The following is a 26259-nucleotide window of genomic DNA, read 5'->3' as shown; positions in this document are numbered from 1 at the left end:
AAATCCACAGAAATTCTCTTTTTTTGCGATATTGCATGTGATTTCAAAGCATGTGTATATATGTATTAATGCTAATAATACATATATACACACTTGGCAGCACTTTGATCTGGGGAAGCGTCACACGTCACCTCCATCAAGAAAGAAATGTGTCATACGATGAACACAGACCGCTTTTACTTTGTCAAATCTTACAATATGACTGCACCGACTTCATGTCAGAGAATATTCCAGCTGAGATCCGTCAGAAACCACTTCCCATCAGGGTTCATGAACATTATATTCATCTTTGTTCATGCCATATTCTCTGTGTCTTTCTGTAAACGTACATGAATATGAAGGGTTTAATTCTGCAATACTATACATCTGTTTCTGAGAAATGCTACGTGAATTACTCTACTTATCTATTGAAAAAAGCAACATATGCAAAATATATTTCCTCTGCAAAAATGTCAAGGCAAGAATATTTTTAGAATGCAAGTGTCTTAAAAGAAAAGGTAACACTTTCCTTAAGGTATGTTGCTATAATGCATTACACCCACATAAACTTAAATATGTTCAATTCACAAAGCTTACCATAATATAAATTGTCAGAAAACCCCATAAAGTATCTGCACCACTATATTTGCACACTGTGTTGATTATATTAGCTACTGATTATAATAACTATCATTGAATGATTAATGTATTAATGCGCCTTGAGCTCATAATGCCTTGTGATGCTTTATAGGCGCTACTGCAAGCAAAGTGTTGCCAGTGTTTCTACAAAATACATTTTACCTTAATGTTAGCAGTCATTTTGTAAGAGTTGGTATCAGTTTCATCACATGGCAGGGGGGGTTGTGTCATTTCAGAATAAAAGTCCTCATCTAGCCTATGTGTCCCTATTGCCATTTTGTGCTTTTAACCAAAATAGGGACTGGTTTGGAGTGCAGAGTGGCTGAAGCCTAGTTTGAATTTTGCATATAGGTGAACATTTACATAGCAGAAAATTTTGTCTTTCAGGAGGTGGGAGGCTATTATGTGCACAAAACCCAGCAGCTCTTTTTTGTGTGTGTGTGTGTGTGCGGATACAGTGGGATGCAAACTCGTGGGAATGGAGTTGCAGCGCTGTGTGCGTATCCTCATGTGTGTGAACATCTGTCCAGGCTAATGCAGCCAAATGTGGATCTCCTACCCTCTAGTTTTCTATGACTGATTATTACTGGATGTGTTACAAGTCAGCATCCCTGTCAACCAGGGCAGATGGCAAGAGAGACTGTCGACAATCCAGATTGAGGGTAAACAGAGGCGTTTAACCTAATGTGTGTGAGAGGGTGTGTGTGTGTGTGTGTGTGTGTCTAAAAAGAGAGACACTGAGTGTGTGCAGTGCTTAACCCAGCTCCAGTGCCTCTTGATGCTGCATATGTCTCCTCCTCCTCCCATGCTGAGAGCCTCATCATCAGAATAGCACTCTGCTCTTCTCTCTCTCTCTCCCTCTCTCTCTCTCTCTCTCCCTCTCCTCCAATGCTCCACACTTGTTGAGGAGCTGTCATCTCTTTCTCTCCTCTCCCCCTCCTCTTCCACTCTCTCTTTCCTCACTCTGTCATCTTTCCAGCGTGGCTGCAGGGGCGGATCAAAGCCGGGTGGAGGCGGAGGGAGATAGAGGAGGAGAGGAGGGCGGGGGGGGGAGGAGGGTGGAAGAGCGAGATGAAGGGGGAGTATTTCTGTTTTTTCGGGGTGAAAGAGAGGACAGGGTGGCTCTGTGACACACATACAAACCCCCCGGAAACAAGCCTGCCGAGGAGCGCTGCAGTTCAGCACCAGTTGAGCTGCTCTTGCAACCCTGCTGAACGCGGCGCAGACCTGAACGACAAAACTGTCACCAAACGCATATTGATGATGATCAAATGCACGGCGCTAAACACTGCTTTGTGGAAGGCAAAGAAAAGAAGAGAAGCCTTTGACATCCGGTGTGATCCCATGGGAAAGGTTAAAGCAGCGTGGCTGGCGTGCCGCCAAAAGAGGTTATCATTACAGATCTGCTTACACACAGAAGAGGCTTGTAAAGATGGGAATTTTTTTTTTTTTTTTTTTTTTTTTTTTTTTGCTTTCGAGATGCATATTTAGTGCAGTTTTTTCTTTCTGCCACAAGGTGACAGCGTTGGATGAGCTGACCACATACCATGAAATTACAGGCTCTCACACATTTGACCCTGAGATTCACATTGGCTTTAAACTACAACACCGTGAATGGTTAGGATCTTAAGCTGCAATAACAGCAATTGAGATGCGGGTGTGTCATTGTAAAATACTGTTTGATGCAGGAGGTACTGCGGAGGTGCTGCAAAAATCATACCTTCTGACAGGCTGTGTGTCTTTAGACCGAGGTAAATAATCACTACAGTGACTGAATAATCTCACAGAAGCAGCAAATGATCCAATACAATATATATATATATATATATATATATATATATATTTTTTTTTTTTTTTTTTTTTTTTTTTTTTTACAGTAGAGCTGAGGGTCATAAATGTTCTCGTGTCACAAATCCCTGAAATAGACACATGTAAGCCAAGAACCCCCATTTGATAAGATTTTCATCCAGGAGAGCCATACAGGAAGATTTTTTTTTTTTGTTAGTATTGACTCAAATGCAGTATGATCTTATTTTTCTCATAACAAGTGAAAAAAACAGCAGAGGGATGAGATAACCCCATATTTTTTTTCTGGGAACAAGTATAAATATGTTGAAAAAAGGCAGAATAAGGCAGATCAGCCTCCAAGGATCAAGAAAATGACACTTGATTCAAGAAAAGTCTGTAAAAAAGTTGATTTGCATTGGAAACAAGTGGGATTATCTCAATGGCAGATTTTTTTGTGACCTTGTTTGACAAAAACAAGATTTTAAGATTGAATATTAGACAAAGTCATTAGTTAAGATGGAGATTGTTTTGCAGTTCTGACATGTGGAAATGGGAAAAGTGGTGAGAGTGAAATTTGTATGTAGAATAGTTTTCTACACCCTCTAACTGGGATACTTTGGTCAAATTAAACCCTCACTCGTTTTGCTGTGGACCCCTCTAGAACCCTCTCAAGGACCCCTGGGAAAGACCCCGGGCCCCGCTTTGGGAGCCACCGCTGTAGAGGATAGTTCAAGAGAGCCTTCAGCGTGCTTCAGCGAGTTTCACCTTAGCCGGGCTTGATTGGCCCAATTTTTATCCTGAGACAAGCGAGTCCTGTGATAGATGTTTTCCATCCCAGGTGAGCTGACACACATGTTCTGGTCATGCCCTAGATTAGCTATATTCTGGAAATCATTATTTTTTCACACAGTGTCTGAGCCTCTTAACATGAATATTTCTCCAGCTCCTGAAATTGCCATTTTCGGTGTACCAAATGAAGACATGGCTGGGACCCCGAAGCATGCTAATGTTATGAAATTGCCCATGGGAGAATAGAATTATTGTGGGAGTCGTCACCGCTCAGGTCCTGTTTATGTGATTTTATGTCGTTCCTAAAATTGGGAAAAAATGTAATTAGAGGTGTAAGGCTAAGTTGTACTCCCACTGATGGACTCATGTCCCATCAACACTCTCACCTAATAAGATAACCCCATTGGGATATCAGTACATTGTCTATAGGATGTGTGCATTTTGGGTTATATTACTCTGGTATGTTTTAAGTTATTGACGCAATCCAGCTACAGACTGTCCAAGGGCAAATCAGTGATTGCATGCACGTCAAATGCAAGTAAAACTTGGATGGGATGTGTTTTTGTAGGGATTAAAGGGTTATTTTTACTGCAGTGTGCTGCATACATTCCCCCCCAATAGCCAAAATAATAATAATAATAATTAAAAAAAAAATAATCAAATAAAATTAAGGAGTCAAAGCATGCCCAGTGTTGGCTATGCATCATCATTTTCTTTTTTTAGGACCAAGCACCACAATGGAAATTATTCTTGACTATTCTGCATATAAATTTTAAAGAGGTTATGTGTAACATTCTGTGTTTCTCAAAATTAAGACATTTTCTGGAAAAATGCACTGCATAAAGGCATCTTAACAAGACGTTTAGTCTCATAGTCTTAAAAATGTTTTTTCTTAAAACATGAAAAAAAAAATTATGAGAAAAACAAGATTTTTAACGCTGAAAATGAGACTAAACTACTTGTTAAAACGGATTTTTTCCCTGTTTATTTATCTATTTATTTTTGCAGCGATATGGACAATATGCATATACATTCTAATATGCATTCTGACCATTCACAAACTAAAAACAGTTCCCATGCTGTGCTGTCAAACAGTGTCCGTGTGTGGTTGTAAAGCAATCAGATTTTTTTGAGAAATCTGTCCTAGTGACACACAATGCGAAATGCAATGCAGACACAGATTGCGGCATTTTTTTTTTTTTTTCTTTTTCTGTAACTTCACTCAGCGCCTCAAAATGAACGTAGTAACAGTTTGTTGATTTTATAAGGCTGCACATGGCATCGTTAAATATGTGTGACAAAAAGTCCTAGCCAATAAAGTAAACACAAGTACAGGTGTGAAACAGTGTTTGTGTGACAGAATGGGAAATTGAGTCAAGAGGTAGAGAGAGCAGGTGCGGGCTTTGCAGAGAGCTTTCCCCGACTCTGAGCTCAAACTCAGCCAGAGTGTGAAATAGAAGTTTCCAGACTTCTTGGTTGGAGGAACAAAGGCGTCCATAGTTCCAGCGTTGCAGTGCTGCTGTTGAGCATTAGCCTGCAGCTCTCTCCAGGCTTTCTGTGGCAACCTGTCTTACTGCTGGAGTCGACGTATAGAGCTGTCACACTCTATGACAGGCACACACAGTCGGCAGCGCACACACACACACACACTGCTGCTGTTGCTGCCGGGAGGGGAAAAAAAACAACATGGTGTTAAAAGTGCAATGCAACAGTAAAATGTGAGCATAATGGCTTGCTTTTTTTTTTATATCCGTTTTTTGCTTATTATCTAACGTTCAGCCTACACTGTTGTAAACTGTCCCCCTGTGGGAGATGCATTATTAAAAATCTGATTACTTGATTGCCTTGCACACTGATTGCTATTGTGCATGCAGTGGATGCTGTACACTGTGAGTTGCCTTTGATTGTGTGTGGCGAAGCAGGACTACTGTCGTGCTGTGTAAGTAATTATAAATGACCTCCTCTGCAGAATTCATCATTTGTGTGCGTGTGTGTGTGTGCGTGCGTACATGTGTGTGTAGGTGAGCGCGCATCACTGTGATAGTGGTTAGCTCAGGAGCAGCATAGGTAGGTCAAGGTTAAAAATGAAGAGGAGGACATTAATGCCTTTCTCTCTCCATTTCTTTCATCTACCTCCATTGTGTCTCACCTGCTTTAGTCAACTCATGATTCACCCTCCTGACTTTCCCTCCTCCTTTGCTCTATGATACTAATACAGAGATGAATAAAGAGAGAAATGATCTAAACGTTCTCCTCCGTAATCACATTTAAGTGTGTGTGTGTGTGTCTGTCCTGCAGACAACACAAGGATTGCCCTGCATGTTCGGGTAAACGAGTAAAGCAGCGTCGCAGTGACTCAAGCTGACGGTCACAAAATGTACAAGTTTCCAGTCAGCAGCTCGGCACTGGGCTGCTTTTCTATACGTGTATGTGTATGAACAGGACTGAGGTGTGTGTGTGTGAGTGCCTGCATGCGTGCGTGCGTGTCTGTGTGTGTGGGAGGAGCGGTCATCAGGGGTCGAGTGATGTCAGTGTCAGTGTTCTCCCTCCCTGTTGACCCTGTCATGGTGACTGCCATCTTAAGTGTCTCTCACGGAGCCATTGTCTCTATCCCGGCAATGGTATTTCCGCACACACACACACACACATACGCACACACACACACACACACACACACACACTCACACACACATGCATTCACATAGACACACAAAGATTTGACATCTTCAAGTGCAAGGAACAGCACTGTCAACAGCAAGGGCAAGGGCAACAGAATGGGCAACTTCAAGTGTCTTCTCTGGGAAACTGTAGGAGAGCCCCTTCCCCCTCCTAACATATACACACACACACACACCATACACACACACACACACGCACACACGCATCCTCACCACCTCCTCCTTCCAGCAGCTAATGCTTCTCGGCATGCTAGAGATTTTTCATTGCTCATTGGCTCAAACTAGTCATGTTTTCTTCTTCACTGAAGACTTTTCTAATTCCAGAAACAGTGAAAAACTTAATTCTCTTTTTACTGGCCAGGGGTCAGGGTCAAATAAAGAAGAGGAGAGCTTGTGTTGGTTGATATTCAGTGTCTTGCTCAGAGGAACTGCAGCAGGTTGGATACTAGTCTCACCAACCCGGACTTAGTTAGTTGGTTGACTTTATTAGTCTTCGTAGAGAAATTTGTCCTGGACCACCAGGAGTTACTGACACAGAGGGTTCCTGATACAAGTAGCACATCCCTTAAGGAAAGAAAATATATTTACCAATATATTAAATGAAATACATGGTAATATTTTAGTATATATTACATTTAATAAATGGAATTACAATATATTGAAATATATTTTAGATTTGAAAATGTCTTCGCAATACATGGAATAATACATTGGTGAAACATATATTGATGCAATATATTTATATATTGCATAAATATATTGTAATGTATTTCAATATATGGAATGATGCATAAGTAATTGCGCATTTCAGATATTGCAATATATTGCATATGAATATATATGTTTATATCCCGTAATATATGTCATTTTATATTTATATATCCTCCATAATATATTTAGATTTATATGGGATGAATACATGATCTATGACTTTCCAATTATTTGGGAACATGTATAGGAAATATATGTACAGATATATGCCATGCATGGCCCGTGCATATGTCATGGTTGTTTATTGGAAAATATGCAATGTTAAAAAAAAATCCCAATATATTTTTTTATATATGTTGCGATATCTATCTATCTATCTATCTATCTAGATAGATAGATAGATAGATAGATGGTATATGCATATATTGCAGTATATTTGAACATATAAAGACAAACTATTACATGTAAAAATATAGTGCTGTTTTTGGTCTTGATTGCAATATATTTTTTTATATTATCAGTATATAGACATGTATGGTCTGTGCATATATTTCAATATATTGGAAAATATAAAGACTAGTTCTCATATATGGAAATGTATTATCTAATAGATCACATGATATTTTCCGATATACTGCAATATATTTTTGTTTCGTAAGGGATAACACAACACACTATGAGCACCTGGACTGAGTACAACAATGAATACCTTCAAATAAATGGCAAAGGAGCACTACATACAAGACACGCCACTTGATGTCTGGGAAATGGCTGTCAGTCACCTTTGAAATCCCATCACAGGCTGATTATGTCACCGTGCGTGCCACATTTTGTTTTCAGCAGCAGTTTCAAAGACGGACACCTCAGCTTTTGACTTGGCATTTACACAAGTCTGCAAAACAAAAACAAAATTAGCATTATGAAGCCACTGCAAAAGTTGTGTTTACAATGTACAAGACAGCGAGGGTAGGCTGCCTCATGCTCACGATTTGTCGGCCTCTTTTGTTTACTCCACCGCCTTTATGGTGAAAAGAGTAGCGACCATCAACAAAGTCTTTAGATTACTGCTCGAGAGCCTCGCAGAGGTTGGGTGGGGGCTGGGACCCAGATTCTCCTACTGATGGATGGTTTCTTTAATTGCCGTGCCACCCTGCCATCAAAACAAACCTTCAGAAACACTGAGAGCTTAGAGACGGAGGTCAACCATCTTAAGCAATATTACAGATATTACTGCATCATTCTCCCTGACTCATTTCATCATCATCAACAAAATCATAACCTTTATTTCAACAGGGAGGACCACAGAGAGCACGCGCTCCTTTACAAGGACACCCTGATTTCCAGAATATATAAAATGCAGCGACAGCATAAGTTATACAGACTAGTCAAAGACATCAGTACAAAGGACATACAGCACATTAGTTCAGCAGACATACAAGCGTTCATATTGCATAATGTGAGATTAAAAAAAAAAAAAAGTTGAAACTGATTGAAGATGAGCCTGTTTCTGTAGGCTGTCCCACTTGTGTGGAGCATGATATTTAAAAGATACCCAACCTCAGTGCTTACACATTGATTTTTACAAGACCAGATAATCTTGGGACCCAGTTTGGTGCAATGCGATGTAAACTCAAGAAGGCGACCAGGTTGTCAAATAATGCTTGGAGGATAAACACAATGCATATACCATTGCCAAAAAAAAAAAAAAAAATTGAGGCTCTCTTAAAGTTGTTCCACCTCATGAAACAAACTAATTAATGTCCATTTTGCAACTCTCTGTCAAATGCTATAGCGGTGATTCAACCGGTATACAGCACATAAAAGCTTTTGTTGCATTTGTTTTTCAAAAGTCTGGGTGCTCTTTCCTGGGAAAAATGCTCTGGGGTGCAGGAAGTTTCCAGATTTTTTAAAAAATAAACTGAAGATGAGGAAGTGTATATTTAGCCTTCCCCCTAACAAATGATGGAGCCCCTCTTGTAATGCAGAGATGAAGATGCATCACATTCTTAAATTTTGTGACAATCTTATCAGTGTGTGGTGTGTGAGGTATGGACAAAATTGAAGGGCAAATATCATGAGCAAGTACAAGAGCAAGAAAACAATCCAAGAAATGGAAGGTGGCCCATTCATACCACCTCTTTGCACACACACAAACAATACAACACCAAAATTTTAAAAAACGAGGAACTCGCAGATTACCATTTTAAAGGAGCGGAGCCGGGCAGAAAGCAGTTTGTCAAAGCGTTCTGCAACTTGGAAGCCATCCTCTCCTCTTAAGCACCCGAGAGTCTTTATTTCTGAATGCATGATCTGCGGGGAGAGATTACACTCTGAACGGATAGCAAGAACAAAAATAAAATTCATCTATCATTCCACGTTGGTGCAGGCCCTACGCCGCCGCGCACCGCTCTTATTTTTAAGCCTCCGTGCTTTGTGAGGTCCGTTAAGTCTCATTGTAAGCATCAAGCATCAATGAGCAGCAATAGAAACATCAATCAGGAGAGCCATCGTCTCAGTTATCCCACTTAGTTACCACCTGCTCACACTCAACCTTAATGCTCCCTTGCTTCCAGCTTTAAAACAATTCCACTTAACAAAAAAGTCTATGTGCGTGTGTGTGTGTGTGTGTATGTGTGTGTGGGTGGATATTCTGGTGGAGCTAATACAGTGCAATAAAGGATTGCTCCATCCCATATTTGCGAAGTCCTTATTTTATCTCCCATCTATTAGCCTACAGGCAGACGGGACTCTACCGTTCACTACACCGCTCTGTGTGTGCGTGTGTGTGTGCGTGCATGCATGTGTGCGTGAGCGTGCACGTGTGAGGGTGATGTATCGAGCCAATCACTGAGTGACGTCTCATACATCACTTTTATTGCAGCGTTTTGGCCCCAATCCTCTCTTTTCCTGTGTTGCTCAATCTTTCCCTCTCTCCATTTTAGGCGCGAGTGTTGGAGGAGAAGATAAATAATAAAGTTTTCATGAGACTTTCAGATTCCTCAAGACAAAGGGGGCTTGTCAGGCCGCTGAGAGATAGTGTTTATCCCCTCAGACAAGATTAACTGTGTCAAACGACACAACTCAGGCTGACATTAGCATCCTGACCTCTAGTATCTGTCTACAGGTGGTGGCATTATTTTCGGCGGCGTGTCAAGGAAACGACATGTAGATCGTGCCATTTATAGCTGAAGTAAACCATTTTGACTCTTATGCCATAAATATTAGCACCGGGGATGAGCCATCACCACTCACTGCCCAGAATATTAAGCACGCCTATTACTTGCACTGTCAAAGGCAAACATTTGAAATTTACTACAATATGCGCGTCCTTTCTACTTTCAGAGCTCTGGAGCTGGTCTCTTTAAACATCATAACCAAATATTATAAATCCTTGTTGTCTCTTATTCCTGTCCCTAATGAGTTTTGATTGACTGCTTTTGTCTGGCCAGCCCACATTATTTGGCTCGCTCTACACAGCCTTTATTATGCTAAATAAACACAGCCACGAGACTTCTTTGTTAGCGCTAATGTCACAGAATTAAAGGGCCATTTCACCGCTAATTCCCCTCACTAATCTTCACACGGATAATTGTTCTTGCCCCGTCAAAATCCTCATTTTGGTCTCGAGTTCGCCAGACCCTCTGCACTGCTGTGTTTTGATTTGAATTCCCATGAAAACCCCATTGGCTCTTCTGAGAGGGCCTATATGAAACAACTTTTCAAGAACCCCACATCTTCTAACAGTGCATTCTTCGCTGAAGTCTTCTTTTCAGCGACATCATTATACCAAGCTCTAATTATGGCAGGGGTTCAGTCGGCCCTTTTAGATGATATCACGCGGTAGACAGTGAAATCCCGCTTAAAAGTTATGTAAGACTGTAAAATTGCAGAATGCTTGTGAGATAACACAAAAGACATCTGCTTTGTCTCTAGGGAAACGAGTGGGACTTGTGGCTGATTTTGAAGTGGGAACACGCTTGTAAACCACAGCGGCCAATCTAAACCGCTCTGAGACTGCCATCAGGAATGATCACGACATCCCATGTAAGTCTGTTTGTCAAGTGGGCTGCCGGGTTTACCTCGTCAAAACCTGTCTGCGTCAAATCGATAACAAGGAAACGTGGCTTGCAAAAACATAAAATGGTGCCTGGAAACACTTAGGTTCACATGCAAATTTTCAAACCACCAGTCAGACACACACAGACACACACACACAGACTCAAACGCACTTACCTGGCATGCCTAGTCATCTCTTCACAGTTGGTTTCACTTCATTTTAGCTCTACACCAACACACACACAGACACACACACATTCGCTTGAGCCAAACTGGCAAGCCTCATTGGAGAAAGACAACGCTTCGGATGTTAACCAGGCACTGAGAACACTCATGCATGGTTGGTTTCAGTGAGCAGCAAATCTAAAATGTTTCTTACCATCATTATGTGAATTGGTCAGAATACTCACAGCACATGGAGGCTGGGACTGAACAACGGGAATCTTCCCGCTAATCCCAAAAAAAAAAGGTGTAAACTTGTAGTAACCACTAAATCTTTCATTATTTTAGGTAATGTTGATTTAATTTCTGATGCATGAGACGCCACAGACAGGGGAAATAGCAGAGAGAGTGACAAAAGGCATAATTCGAAAGCAGCGCATCACAAGCATGATTATATTTTATACACAAAAGACTAAACCTTACAAAGTTTTTTTGGCGGGTCAGCGTAAAAAAGAAACTTGAGCGTCTAGGGAGTGAAAAGAGACAGAAGGAAAGATGAACGGATGGAGCGGAGAACAGTAGAAACCAGGGTTAGGACAGGTCGGGAGAGTGGGGAAATAACTTGAGCAACAATAAGGAAAAAACACGGGGAAAACGAACAAAAAAAAAAAAAAAAAAAAAACCCACAATGAAATGAAGAACATAAGAAGACAAAAGAGACATGAGACGCTGCTTAGCCCGCTAAGCCACAAGGGTGTCCCGGGGGTTTTGTTCTTTTTGATTTGGATCTGTTTCATGACAGCAGGACGGATCAGCACAAAAGCAGCCGTTGCACTGTTGGGTGCGTACTGTGGAAGTAAGTGCTCACCTTCACACGCCTGAAAAATCAATCAGCACTCATACTCAGCGCTGCGCTAACTTGCCAGGGGTGTGTGAATAGTTTAGAGTTAAGGGAAATATCAGAAATATACGCTTGTGTTTTGGATAAAATTTCAAAATATACCGCATGTTCACGAGGCACTTGGGCTGTATATTCACATATTTCTGGGTAAAAAATAAAATACATGACTGCTAATGTCATTCCTTGTGTTACTACCACCATCCCTATTAATACTACTACTACTATACTTGCTACTATTATTGCCACTATGGCCACTACTACTTAGTTTCAATATTATTATTATATTATTAATATATATTACTATTATTATACTCAGTAAAGTATAGCCTAGCTGATTATTATGTTTTTCCTTAGATTTTTAATGTTTGTTTGTTCGTTTTTATGTTGTAGGACTCATTTTTAAGTTACTGCTTTCTTCTCCCAGTCTCTGTGATTTGCATGTATTTTGTATTCTTTTGTATTATGCATTTTTTTATTATGTGCAATAATAAGAAACAAAACTACTACTACTTGTATATTGTTTTGAGCGCTACTGCTGCAATTACTAATCTTGCTGCCACTGCTATTACTACTATTGCTATTACTTCTACTACTATCACTACTACTGCCACAACTACAACTGCTAGTATTACTGCTACTACTACTCCTATGCTACTACTCCTTCCAGCAGTAATTTATTTTTATAGCAGGACTTTATTTATATAGTATGACTACTGCTGTTATTAGAGTACTACTACAATTATTATTGTTACTGCTGATGTTACAACTACTATTACTACTACTGCTACCGCCATTGATATTATTACTATTACAATTGCTAATGCTATTACTACTATTTGAGCCACTACAGCTGCACCTACTAATAACCCTCACAGTTAAATAACGTGCAGTTGGATGGGCTTATACATACAGTACATACACACAAACGTTGCATAAAATATACTATATACACACAGACACTGCACATGTATATAGATCTATGTTGTCCTATTCCTATTCCTATTTTATTTCCTATTGCTACATTTTTATTGTATTTCTGGCTTTGCTGTGAACTTACTGCCACTGCTGCTGTGTCATTTTGATTTTCCCCTTCAGGGGGATCAACAAAGGTAAAGCTAAAAAAGCTACTACAGTTCCGACGAACAATAATGGTGATAACACTTATGGCACTTTTCTTGAAGTCACTGGGTGCTGTACAAGAAAAGCAACAACAAACACACTGTCAAACAGCCAGTAGTAAATGGATGACCTGCACTGCTAACTCCATTACTGTAACACACTCTGCGATATTCAGAAACCAAGCTGAACTCGCAGCAAACAAATGACCAGAGCTGTTGTTCCATAATGAGAGCAATAACAAGTTGGTGGTTAAATGGGGGTTTAGGAATGTAAAAGTTCAGCTGTGTCTTAAAAGAACATACTGAGTTTGCTAATCAGGTACCTCAGGCAGGTTATTTCAAAGATCAGGATGAAAGATGTACTGTATGGGCTGAAAATACAATCCAGCTGAATTTCAGCGCTGCAGTAGATTTGGCTCTTCCACTGATGTTCATGGACAGAGTTGTGCTTGTTAGCCCAAAGACAGTGGATACGTGCCAAGCAGAGCTGGAATATAGGACAACTCCCTGGCCCAAATGCTGTTGGGAGGTGTGTGTGTGTGTGTGTGCGTGTGAAGATGGATGGAAACTGCTGTGTTCACACTACTTGGAATAAGGTGTATGGGGAAAGAGCTGGAACAAAAGCTTCACTTCTTCAAGGAGTCCAACAGCTTGCAGAGCTCAATATCAACTAATGACTGAACACTCATTTACATTTCAGACATTTGGTCTCTTATCCAGAGCAATTTACAGTGAGGGAGTAACCAGGAGTCCAGCGGCCTGGTGGGATTTGCATCCCCAATGGTGAGGATTCACTTAACAGAGTGTAAAAGAGGGTACAACACTCACTTAAAGGAAGAATCCACCCAAACCACTTCAACACTAAACTATTATTGGCAATTCGTGCATTTCTTGTGTTATTTTGTCATTCGGAGATGTATTTTTTATCATTTCGTGGATAACCTAGCAACACGCTGCGCACATCATGATGAAATATTTCCAGCAGCTACAATGAAATTTGATGGCAGAAAATGTCTCGGCAAGCTAAACAGCAACGGTAAACGTGGCGCCGGCCTCTCACAGTGAAAGAGCAAGGGCTTCTTTCTAGAGCCGTAGTTTTGCATCGAAATCTTCCGCCTTCCACGGGATAGTCATGAAATCAGAACATTTGTCCCGCATCCTGCACGACAAAAGCAGTGTCCCGCATTTTAACGATTAGTATAATTTCCAGTGAGACACCTTTAATTTACGATCGGTTCGTTTAAACAGTTATGTTTAACAGTTGCCTGACTTGGTTGCTAAGTAAACACTTCTGATTATCCCTTCTATTCTTGCAAAAAAAAAAAACGTGACTTGAACCAAACTATTAGCCTAATTAAGTCATTATGTTTATTGCATGTTGTTTAATTATTGTTTTTAAGATAACAAGATAAAAATTCTGAAGGCTACCAATGATTTGGAGCAGCAAATAGACATATTGTCTATATTTACATGGTGTAATAATAGCCTGATAATTTCCTCTCTCCAACATGAGTCCTGCATCGTCCCGTGAAAACAGGTCTGCTGTCCTGCCATGAAACAGTTAAAAGGTCATCACCCCATGTCCGGTGTTCAACAATCATACAGGTGGAAATCCATCGCAGACGTGGACAGAGACCAATTTCACCACCGCAGCAACAAAATATCAACTAGAACCCGATGCAGCCACAAGACATGCTGTGTTTTTAGTTGGGGAGAAACTTCTGCTCTATTTCTCTCACTATACCATCGCGATTGCACTCTCCACCTACATGAATAATCCACAGCCGAATGCAACACATCCATGCCTGGGCTCTGGAAGTTATCAAAACGCATTCGGGGGGCTCTGCGGGAAATCGCCGACTGAAATGGAAGTCGAAAGTGAGAAAGTGGACAAGGCAAAAAGTAAATTACAACACCTCGTTTCAAAATAATTGAACAAAACAGATTTTTTTTTCAGTTTTCTCGCCCTGGTTGAGGTGAATGCACTTGATGATGATGTGAAGACCGTGAGCACACACTTGACACGAGTTGGATTTGCAAACACACTTGATGACACGATTACAACTCCCTGCCACCCTCCAGCCACCCACACACACACACACACACACACATGCACGACATCACGGTGAGAACACATGGCTACAACACGTCCACAAACAAACATGGAGGTGGGACAACGTCATGCTGTGGTTGCATGCTTGCCAATTTACTTTCCAGTCCACGTTTTTTCTTGTGTGCCTATCTCTTGTGCTTAATTCTCACTGATGGATGCTGTACTCATATATGCTTGTTTTAATTGCAACAGAAAATCAAAATGACAGGAAACACACAGGAAGACAAAAACAGCCATGCAGAGAGAAAAACCGCAAAACCCTAACAATGCATGACAGCAATGATAGCGACGGTACAAAAGCAATGAATGACAACACAAAACAGCAACAAAAATAGTCGCACTTCAGCTGTAAGTGGAAAAAAATAAAACAAAGAGGAAAAAAAAATAAATCCGCACAGCAAAATCTCCATTTAGACTCACCCAGTGTTAAAAATCTTGTTTAAAATCCGCCAGTGGGATGAGATAATCCCACTAAATGCCAGTGCAGTTTCACTTTATTGAAGGCGTTTTTCTGGGAACGAGTATAAATGTGTTGAAACACGGCAGAAAAAGGTGGATCAACCCATTAGGATCCAGAAAATGACTCTCGATTCAAGGAAATTCCAGAAACAAGTTGATTAGCATTGAAAACAAGTGGGATTATCTCATCTCACTTTTTTTTTTCCAAGATTTTTTTTTTTTTAAGAAAATGAGATTTTAAGACTTAATATGTTCACTACACACTTAATGACTTGTTAAGAGAGATTTCTCTTGCAGTATTTAAATATAAAACTAATAATACTAATATTTATCATAATAGTAAAAAAAAAACAAAAAAAACAAAAAAACAGCCATACAACCTGACAACAAAGCACAAGAATGAAAAACAGCGACGAGTAAACATCAAGACTCCAAATAAATACATCATAATGGGGACTAAGTGGTTCAAGGCCAAGGCCACCTTAGTAAGCACAAAATAACGTCTTTCTTTACAAAGCAGCTGCACTCCCGTGACCGCCGCGTTCGAAAACAACAAGTTGGACCAAACAGCAAAAAGCAGCGGACGAGACAAAAGCACAGTGGTGGCTCAATAGCCGTCCTCTCCTGGAAAAAAAAAAAGGGCCTGCGCTGGTTTTTAAGCACTTAAAGCAATTAGTGCAGAGGACAGAGCCAGCTGAGCCATTGATTACTGTTATTTATAAACCTGACAGCACCCTGATGGGGAGACAAAATCTCCCCGCTCCATCTCTCCTCTCCTCCTCACCCTCCCTCTCCCCCAAACTAAATCCCCAATCTCCTCCTCCTCCTCCCCGCTGCTCCTCACCTCACCTCACATCTCGCACTCTCTCCCTTTACTTTCCCCTCTCTCCTCCCTCTGAGTAGACTTCACTGACCATCATATTTCCCCCTTTCTCTTTCTTTGCTCACCTCAATCTCACACAATGCTTTTCTATTAAAAAAAAAAGAGTCAAAGGAGAGAGGTAAGCCGAGTAGGAGAATTCCCCCATAAACTAAAAGGAAAAAAATGTATTTCTGTTTTTCGGTGCGACAAGCCAATACTCCCACAGGTCTGGCCTTGGGCCTCGCAGCAGTCTGGGAATGGCGAGAGACAAAAACAACAACAGTCCCTCAGACGAGCCGGGACATTCTTGGGAGATTGTCTTGCACGCAGGTATGGCTGGACGGGCGTCACAGAGCGGGAAAGGAGGCCTCTAATCTATTCCCAGGCTCCGCAGCCAACAGGCCAGCACAACGGGGGCATTATGGCCGGGCCAGGGCTCACTTTCTGGGCCCCAGAGGGTCTGCAGCTGAGGGTAGGAGCGAAGGTGCAGGTGGTGGTGGTGGTGGGGGTGGAGGTGGAGACTGAAGCAGGCTAGTCTAGAGACAAAAAGGATCAAATAGACTCTGGACTCTCACTTCTCACTGTGGACAAAAGAGGCCACAAACACACCATATGCAGTGAATTCTTACAATTCAAAAACATATATGATTCATAAAGGGACAGTATCGTCAATAAAGATGCATTATAACAGATATAACAACTATTTTCTACCATTAAACGTTGCTACTTTCTTTTTCTCGTGTCAAAATGTAAAATTCTCTTACTTTCCTTGACTAAGATGTTAAATTTCCCTGACCTATATAAATGTGTCATGTGCATTTGTTTTGTTTTGTCTTGCTCAAAATATTAATGACACCTCAGATCCGGCGGTCTAAAGAAGACGGTGGTGCTCAGGAAATCATAATCGGCTGTTCAGATCACCATGTAGGGCAGACATAAAACTTAATGACAGGTTTAGTGTTACATTAGGGCCAGGTACCCTCATGGTAGGGTGTTTTCCCATTCATAAACATAAAAAACCAGGTGGTTATCAGCGTTTATTTCAACATTTTCAACATATTCCCACTCCTTTTGATAATTTACATATTGTAAGAGCAAGTCATTAAAGCCTGCATCACAAAAAAAAAGAACACACCACCTGGTATGTTCTGATGGTATACTGTGGAGAATTAATGTAAACTAATCTAAAAACAATAAAGTCACATTGTGTCCCTCTGCTTTAATTATAACTGGAAACACATGGAATACGATGCACAGTAGCAGCTTTGCAATTATTAATTACCACTCTGTAATTACAGAAGTTTCTATCTGATATGATTCGGTTTATCATGGCAACACAACAACTGAAACTGTAGGAGTGCACGCGTTTTGAGTTGTTTTTCACCACTTTTTTTAAAAAAATGTGGTGCTCTGAGGGTCAGAATTATTTCTTTCTATTATTTCTTTGCTGTCTGGACACGCCTGTGCCGTCCACTACACTGACACACAGTGTGGACAAGGTGTCTAATACGTGAAGCTTAATTAACAAGTCGTTTTTAATTGGCTGAAACCCAGGCGATAAAAATAACCCAACGGCAACGTGGCTCTGGCACCGTACACACAGCAGAAATAAATTTATACATTTATAAATTACTTTAAATGATAGGAGCCCAGATTTTGCTCGGCTGAACCTTGAACAGACTGAGGTCGTAACAAAACGGATGCCCTCTTGAACTGACATTAAATATGACATTTTCATTAATGATTTCACGGCAAAAAAAAAAAAAGCATAAAATAGCAAAGTTACTCCAAATTTACGAACATCTGTTATGTTTGGCGTCAGTTTGACCCCAGCAGTTTAAACCTCAACAAAATTATTATAACTAAAATTGTTACCGAAGTTTATGTGTCAGGTACTTTATGTTTCTTGGTTGACGACCTAAATAGACTTTAAATAAAACATAACTCCCTCCCACCCCCACTTATACATCCAGTATTCCTACTACACGACTATGGAAAAATATGCAAATCACCATAAAATCTCACTGATTGACCTAAAATTGGAAATAAATATTCATTTTTGGTGTTTTAATGGCTTTATATTATAAGTACAGATTTTTGTTATTTATAACCGATGCATTACAAGGTAGTACCCATTAAATTAGGAAAACTCATTAAATATGAAGCAAAAAAAAAAAAAAAAGATGTTAATCACTTATTTAGAGACGTTAAACATTGGCTGGGGTTAAACTGACCCCAAACATAATAGGGGGGTTAAAGTATACAAAATGGAAACACTATCCGGGGCACACTGCCTCTGAGCAGTTTTGCCGTCAGCCTACAGAACGATGAAACCTCCCAGTTACCACTGTCCTGCTGTATTTTTTAAATTTTATCTAATGCACAACACAAATAAGGGTTTATGAATCTAATTATGCTCACATCTATGCTTCATTTCATTATACCATGTCACAGAACGATATGTCAGAGAAATTGGAGCTGTGAGAAAGCCCAGATGAGTTGAATGATGAGTTCACAGGCATCATCAGTGATAAAAAAATATAACCACATAACTCATAATGTGTGTTAATGTTTGTAACATCCCAGCAGACGTACAATAATCACCCAAACACACACACACATATGAAATACAAATTGGTCATAGGACATTTTTCTTTACGAGGGCACTAAAATGCAGCATAACTCTTATTTCTGACTTGAGGTGAGTGAGCAAAAGTAGGGGAGGCACAAAAAAAAAAAAAAAAGCAGACAGTAGTTCCAGACAAGTCCAAACTTGGAGGGAGCATCAACGAGTGAAGTGAGTGGCACTGCTTTGGGGTAAAAAAAAAAAAAAAAAAAAAAAGTCAGTCTCTTTGCTTCTGCACCGAGCTACTGGCTGGAAACTGAGTTGAACTTGTGTTTTGTTCACACTGGGAAGAGCAGGATGGATGAAGAGGAACGTCTGCCTCTATCATGCTTCCATGGGTGGAAATTGTAAATATAATATAAAAAAAGACTAGGGAAAGTGTGCAAAAATAAGTAAACTCCCATTCTGCAAGATGACTGATTCCCATTTTGCGTGATTACGATGATTTGAGTGTCGTGACGCTCTTTTGCAATTTCGTCGGGCAAAAGCTCGCTCATCTCTAAGACCTGTGACAGTGCAGAAAGTTCACTGGAGGTTGTTGAAAGGCATTCTGGGAAATGTAGGAAAAGAAGAAGTAGATGAGGCGAGGTGAGTGAAAGTTGATGCCCCAACTAAAATTACAGCAAAATAACTCCTGAGATGCCGTGTAGCTCACAGACTGATGGCATATAACACTGCAAGAGGATTCGATGGTGAATTCTCCTTTCACAGAAGCATTTTTTCATATTTCTGGTTGTCACAGACAGTAAAACAGCGATGTTCTGGGTCGAAACTGTGATTTCGACCGATCTCGTACAATCTCACCAATCTGGAAGCCCAACCGAGGCAGACAAAACACCGCGGAGAATGAAAAGAGAGGGGGAGGAGGTGGAGAGAGAGAGTGACAGGAGGAAATACAGCGGCGGAAGTGGCTGAGAGAAAACACTAATTGGCGACAAGGTGTAGCGTCAATTACCGAACACCAAAGCCTGTGTGTGTCTATTAGAGAGGCTTTATTCTTAAAATAACACGACACATCACAACACATCAGGATGGGATGGCCACTCATTAACTGTGTTGTCAGAATTATTCTGAGCTCTCCATCTGCAGGCACCAATAACACACACACACACACACACACACACACAGTACACACCTAACATGTAGCAATACCAAATCTGTGTGCACCCACAAGTGTGTATTTACAAAGATGTACATAGACAAGTGTGTCCTCAAACATAAATGCACACGAGTATGTACACACACACACACACACACACACACCATAAGGATTAGATTAATTTATTATTATGAGTAATCACAGTTGATTAAATTAGATAGATAGATTGATAGATAGGTATACTTTATTGATCCCAAACTGGGAAATTAACAAATTAATTAACTAACAAATTAATTAATTCACACAAATTAAATTAAATTAAATTAAATTAAATGTTAGCTAGCAAGAAGCTGGGATCAAGTCAAACTTAAGCATCATGGCAAACCCTTTCCTAACCTTAACCAAGACCCCTTCCTAGTTTTAACCATGTAGCTAACGAAAGCTAACTAAAGTGGCTAAAGCTAACGTTTGACTGGTTAAGAGAGTCTGACCATAGAAATTAATGATAAAAGCCCTCTGACCTGCTATGGTGAAGCTCAAAATAACACACAATTCCATAATATTTGGCCTTATTCAGTCGATGTTGCTGTTTTTATTAAAAGTTGTCAAAGATTCGCCGTGCTACATCTGTGTGTCTTTAAGTTCCTCCCAGTCCCCTAATTTCGACATCCAGATGCTGGATCCAAGTCTAGACGTGTTGTTTGGGTTTGGGTCGTGTCGGCGCCGAGATGAAGCCTTTCTGTAACTTCACAGTGTCAGTGACTGCTTAAGGACGTGCGTGGCTTTCGCTTTTCACTGGGCAATTAAACCTTACAACATACGTTACAGGACAAAGTCACAAAATTCAACCTAAAACAGCCGTCGAAGTCTGGCAGCTTTTTCCCACCCGAGGTGATAAATTAACCATTGATGTGCCCAAACATCTTAATCTGTTAATAAAACTTTGTATTTATCTTCTCAAATAGGTGTTAATTGAACTCCTGCTAAATTTGTGACCACGATTGTTGAAAATGAGGTTACAAAAACAGCCGAAAGTTGCATGATTGACCGTTTGGCCAGAATTGGATACAGTGACCAGAAATGGCAACCTTTTCCGATAAACTGAACCTGTGAGAATAGAATAGAATAAAAGATACTTTATTCATCCCACAGGGAAATTCAGGTATCCAGCAGCTCAAAACATAACATATAATAATAAATAGATAAATAAATAAGTAAATATAAAAAAAAGAAAAATACATAATAAAAGCAACATAGAAGCAGCACAATTATTGCTCAAGTCCAGTCCAGATGTGGATGTGTGGGGTGGGGGGGGGGGGGTTTAGGAAGATTTATAACGTTCATTGAGAGGTGAGATTAAACCCTGAATAACAAGTCTTTGATCAGAAATATAATCTGGGAATAATTCAGTGAGGTTTATCCACCATAACAAATAATACAGTAGCCTATGTTGTGATGCCATATGGGGAACAAATTCAGTTATTTTCATTGTTAAACTGCTGGTGAAGCTCTGTCCACACTCTTGCTCGCTGTTAATTTGTGAAATCCCCAAAAAAGTGTCAGTCCAGAACCACAGTCCAGGCTCAGAGCCACAGAGCGAGCAGAGGCAGATGCTCTGGGGCCGCAGCAGCATTTCTATCACGGCCACGTTTGATGGCCGCTCCAACTTTGGTGCTCATTTCAATAAAAGAGTCCCAACTGGACTGGAAATTCAGTCTTTTCATACATGTCAAAGGGTTGAGTCTGTCCTTTACTGCCCTGCGAGGATCTCTTTCATTGTGTCAATTTGTCAATTTATTTAGTCAATTCTGCTCCATCCACCTCCAGTATACTGCCAATTTAATGTCTTTAAACCACCTCAGAGATGTGTTTAATACCTAATTTTCATTTAATTCTCATTTTAAGGTAACAGAGGCATAGAAGTAAAGTTAATCTGGGATTTTGGATCAACAAAACCAAAATGGAAGATTTAAATTTGAGCCCTGGTCATCCTTTAACTAGTTTTAAAGGCTGGTGGAACAGATAAACTGTCATTTAATCCAAGTTGAGCTTTCTTAGTTGTTGGTGCAGCCCCTCCTAGAAATGTACAGCACGGCAATTTTCACATCCAACCGTGATCTGAAATTCACAGTCCTGATGATTTTTTCACGACTGAAGATGTCCCAGTCCTCTCAGGGGCAAGCATCTTGTTTATTTATCGACCGATTGATTGACAACGACGATTAATCCAGCCGTAACAGCCGCCGTCGCACAGCCCAGACACTTCACTTCAGACGGCGCGACCTCGGCCGCGTTCAACTATTAATGCACACACACATTCAAACATGCCGTCTGTACTTGACGACACTTCAAAACTTCACCCGTCTCAAAATCTCGGAACAGGCAGACTTCATTCTTCATCCAAACAGTTCAAAGAGGATGGTGAGGGAGAGAAATAGAGGGAGACAGAGTCGGAGGGAGAGACAGAAAGGCGGAGCGGCGGAGTTAAAGACGGCGGTTGTATGGCAGCGCTCTCACACTTGTCACCATCAAAGGTCACGGTGACAGATCTTACATTTCTGCTCCTTTCTTCCCTCATCCCGTCTCCCCTTCCCTCTCACTGTCAAAGGCCTCCTGGTTCTCCTCTGCAGCTTGAACTCCCCTGTGTGTGTGTGTGTGTGCGTGTGTGTGTGTTTGTGCGCGTGTGTGTGAGAGAGAGAGAGAGAGAGAGAGAGCAAGACAGAGAGAGAGAGAGAGAGAGAGGGAGGCTAAAAGAGAAATAAAAGTTGCAAACTTTTTTGTCTGCAGAACTTTGCGCGTGCATGCCGGCGCTGAGATGAGAGGGAAACTGAGATGAGTGTGTGTGTGTGTGTGTGTCTGTCTCTTTCTCTTGGTGTGTGTGTGTGTGTCAGAGAGAGGGAGAGGGAGAGAGAGCGGAACAGGGAGATGAGAGGGGTGTGTAAGCTGTCATATTTGAGGTGCGGTGCAGGTTCACGGTGAGGTTAGGCGTTTCTCAGGGGTCCGCTGAACTCGCTGAATGAGAGATCAGAAAAACGTAAAGAGAGGAGAGGAACGGGGAGATTAACACTGTCCACACGCTGGCAGCCTCCCAGCTCACCCTGCAGGCGCTGTGTATGCATATTGTATGTGTGCACATGTTATCCTAATTCAACTTGGATATCCATGTAGCGAAATTATTTAACATAATAATCTGTTGCATATAAACAAACGTCCATCTGGCAGAAAACATCTATCACAGGCTGATATAATGCTATAGTGATTCAACATATGCTCCCGTGCAGGAAGTTTTTTTTTTTTTTTTTTCATTTCTGGTTTGTTTTGAGTAAAATAAGCATAATATGAAGAAAAACTGGACGGTAGCGGTGATAGATCTCTTGGAATGGAGAGAGTTCATTCACAGGTTACTTCTCTCAGCGTTTCTGGAAAAAAACACGGACATCTTGGCGCTGAAACATCATCGGGTTGGACATACTTTTTTTTTTTTTCTTCTACCAGTAAAAATACGCGAGGCTTATTTGTTTGAGCAACACGTGTGAAATCTGTTTGATCTCAGCAACTCTGCAGGCATGTTATATCAGACCGTCGTTCTGTAGATCTTTATGAAAAACAAAACACAACAAAAAACTAATTTTTACCACCTTCTGTGTGAGATTTGATGAAGTAAGCATATAAGGTGTGAAAAGATGAATTAGTCAATGTTTTGGTGCAGAACTGTCCTCTATATCTTGAATTAACAGGATGGATTTTCTACTCTTTACAACAATGTAGCAATGATATACATTTCAGCTTATTGGATTTATTGAAAATAGGGGAATCATGCTCATAATCGAGACACCTGACAGGTCCAGATGGATGGGCCGGGTTAAGACAAAATTTTTGAAATCATGTTTGGGTTGGGTTATTTCAGGGTTGTTTTAGTGAAAAATGATGGACCCACTTTCTGTTTTGGGCTATTTCCTGTGCAGTGCTGGAGTTTACGTGATGACACTGAAGGCAACACGAAGGCTAGTACAGGCGGTAAATGTAATCCAGCGATGGAGGACAGCAAAATCTCAGGCTCAGGTCAGGTTTGGACCCCAAAAAAAAGAACACCTGATGTGTTCGGATCAGGTTCGGTTACTATGCTCCTGTCTCGGGTCGAGTTCGGACAAAAATATGCCGTCCAATCCGCACTCGAGCTCACAATATGAATAGTTTCATACATGAGGTCCACCGTGGCTGACTGGTCGTCTCTTATTCATTTTGACCTTAATTACACCTTTTTCCTCCTCCTGAATCTTTACAGCTGAGCAGACACAGAAAAGAGCGCCACCTAGTGAAACTCAGACTTCCTTAGGCCAGACAAAAAAAAATTTCTGGGTTCCGGTTCCCGACCCGAGTCAGGTTATTTTATTGGCCTCTGTGTAAAAATAAAATAAAAGAATAAAATAAAGGCACTATGCAACCGAGTGTGACCTTGTTGGCACTGGTCAAAAGTTAAGCAGGGCTTTTATTTTGATGTATGTTGCACTCACCTTATTTGTGATGTTCTCGCGTAACTTCGGAAAATAACATGGAATCACGCGCCGCCGACAGCACTGGCTGGAAAGAATGGACTTCCGCACGGTGTGTGTGTGTGTGTGTGTGTGATTTGTCCTCGCAAACCACCAGCGAAAATAATCCGACTACAAGAGAAAACCTTTGCAGATGCAGTGAAAGAGGTGAAACAGTGCCATTGTAGATTTGCACCGTGGAGCCTGGCTCTATGGCGGTGGGCGTGATGGGTGTATTCGACTTCAGGTACCTGAGACAGAGACACCTCCCTCTGCTAGTAATAACGCTGCTCTGTCCGTTAAAAAGGTGGTAACTCATGCAAATATTGAATTAATTACATTTAAAAAGCAACCCATGCATCGCTTCCGAAAATAATAAAAAAAAGGAGTAAAATAAAATAAAATCCCTACCTACCCATCCTTCCCATGAATAAATAAAATAAAATAAATCTCCCCTACCCATCCTTAAAATGCTAAATAAAATAAAAAAATAAAATAAAATTCCCTACCTACTCATGCCCTAGGAACCGGAACCCAAGGTATTTTTTTGTTTGACCTTAATAGAAACTTCAAGAAGAAAGGCTTCACAGATGGACGACTGCAACAAGCGCCAAAATAAAAACTGTGTGGAGCTCAGCACTTTTGGCACGATGACACATTGCACTGTGAGCAGGAGTTCGGCTAGACTTAACCATGATGCATCGTTGTTACGGGTTACAGGGCATCCATCAAAGTCTATTTTTTACCCATCATTGTAGGCTATTTGTTTTCACATGTACGGATGTTATCTTGTTTGCCTCGCGTTGGGGGAAGCATATCAGCGTTTGCACAATTACGACCGACACAGCAATCCACCCCCGTCTTGCTTTTACGATCGGACGGCTTTTGTTGCAGTGGTCTGATGCTTATCGGCAACATGAAACAGTCAAAAGGTGGCGTCGGGGGAACACAGGGGGAGAGGCGACGTCAGTGATCTTGATAGCGGCGTGCATCAAAGTGTGGCTAAAACCACCTCAGACGGTGACAAGCGCTGATTTGCACAACGGCGAACGCCACCAGTGCACAGTCAGGACTTGTATTTTCAAATCATTTAAGAGCAGATTCGTCCTACCCACCCCCCACCCCAAAATAAAAAATAAAAATAAAAAAATAAACATCTCGGACAAACTGTTTTCACAGATTAGTCGCCGTTGAATTCCAGTCCATTCATGTCAACTCGTTTGCAGCAATAGCAGATGACATTTGGAATTATCCGTCAAAGCATTTAAAATCCAATAATTGCCAAGCTGTTAATCTAGCAGCAAGGCAATAAGAAACATGTTGCCTGTCTACAAATGATGCACCCCCCCACACACAAATACAGTAGGTCACCTTGTTTTGACGTGAAATTTTAACACCATATGTTCGCCAGAATGCCAAAATTTGCGTTCCCCAAATTTTGCCCCACAATATTTACTCCTCTCCAATGGCCAGAGGCGACAATAACAACATACAATGACAACAGAGTGAGGATACAAATTTAGTCGCAACACCTGAAGACAGCGGCGAGATGCATCACTCCCCGAGGTTCATCTAAATGGAATCAGTGGCATCTGAGATATCGCAAATGGCGGACAAATGAGTGAACAGACGAATTCATGAGCACACACAGACATCACGTGCCTGTTTCAGAGAGACCCCCGGTGAAATTGGAAAGGAGGGAGGGAGGGAGGGAGGGAGGCTCGGTATTAGAACGCTCCCCCTGATT

The sequence above is a fragment of the Myripristis murdjan genome, chromosome 5 (assembly GCF_902150065.1).
Source record: "Myripristis murdjan chromosome 5, fMyrMur1.1, whole genome shotgun sequence".
NCBI classification, from domain to species: Eukaryota; Metazoa; Chordata; class Actinopteri; order Holocentriformes; family Holocentridae; genus Myripristis; species Myripristis murdjan.
The sequence above is the reverse complement of the archived record's forward strand: the minus strand, read 5'-3'. Positions refer to the sequence as shown.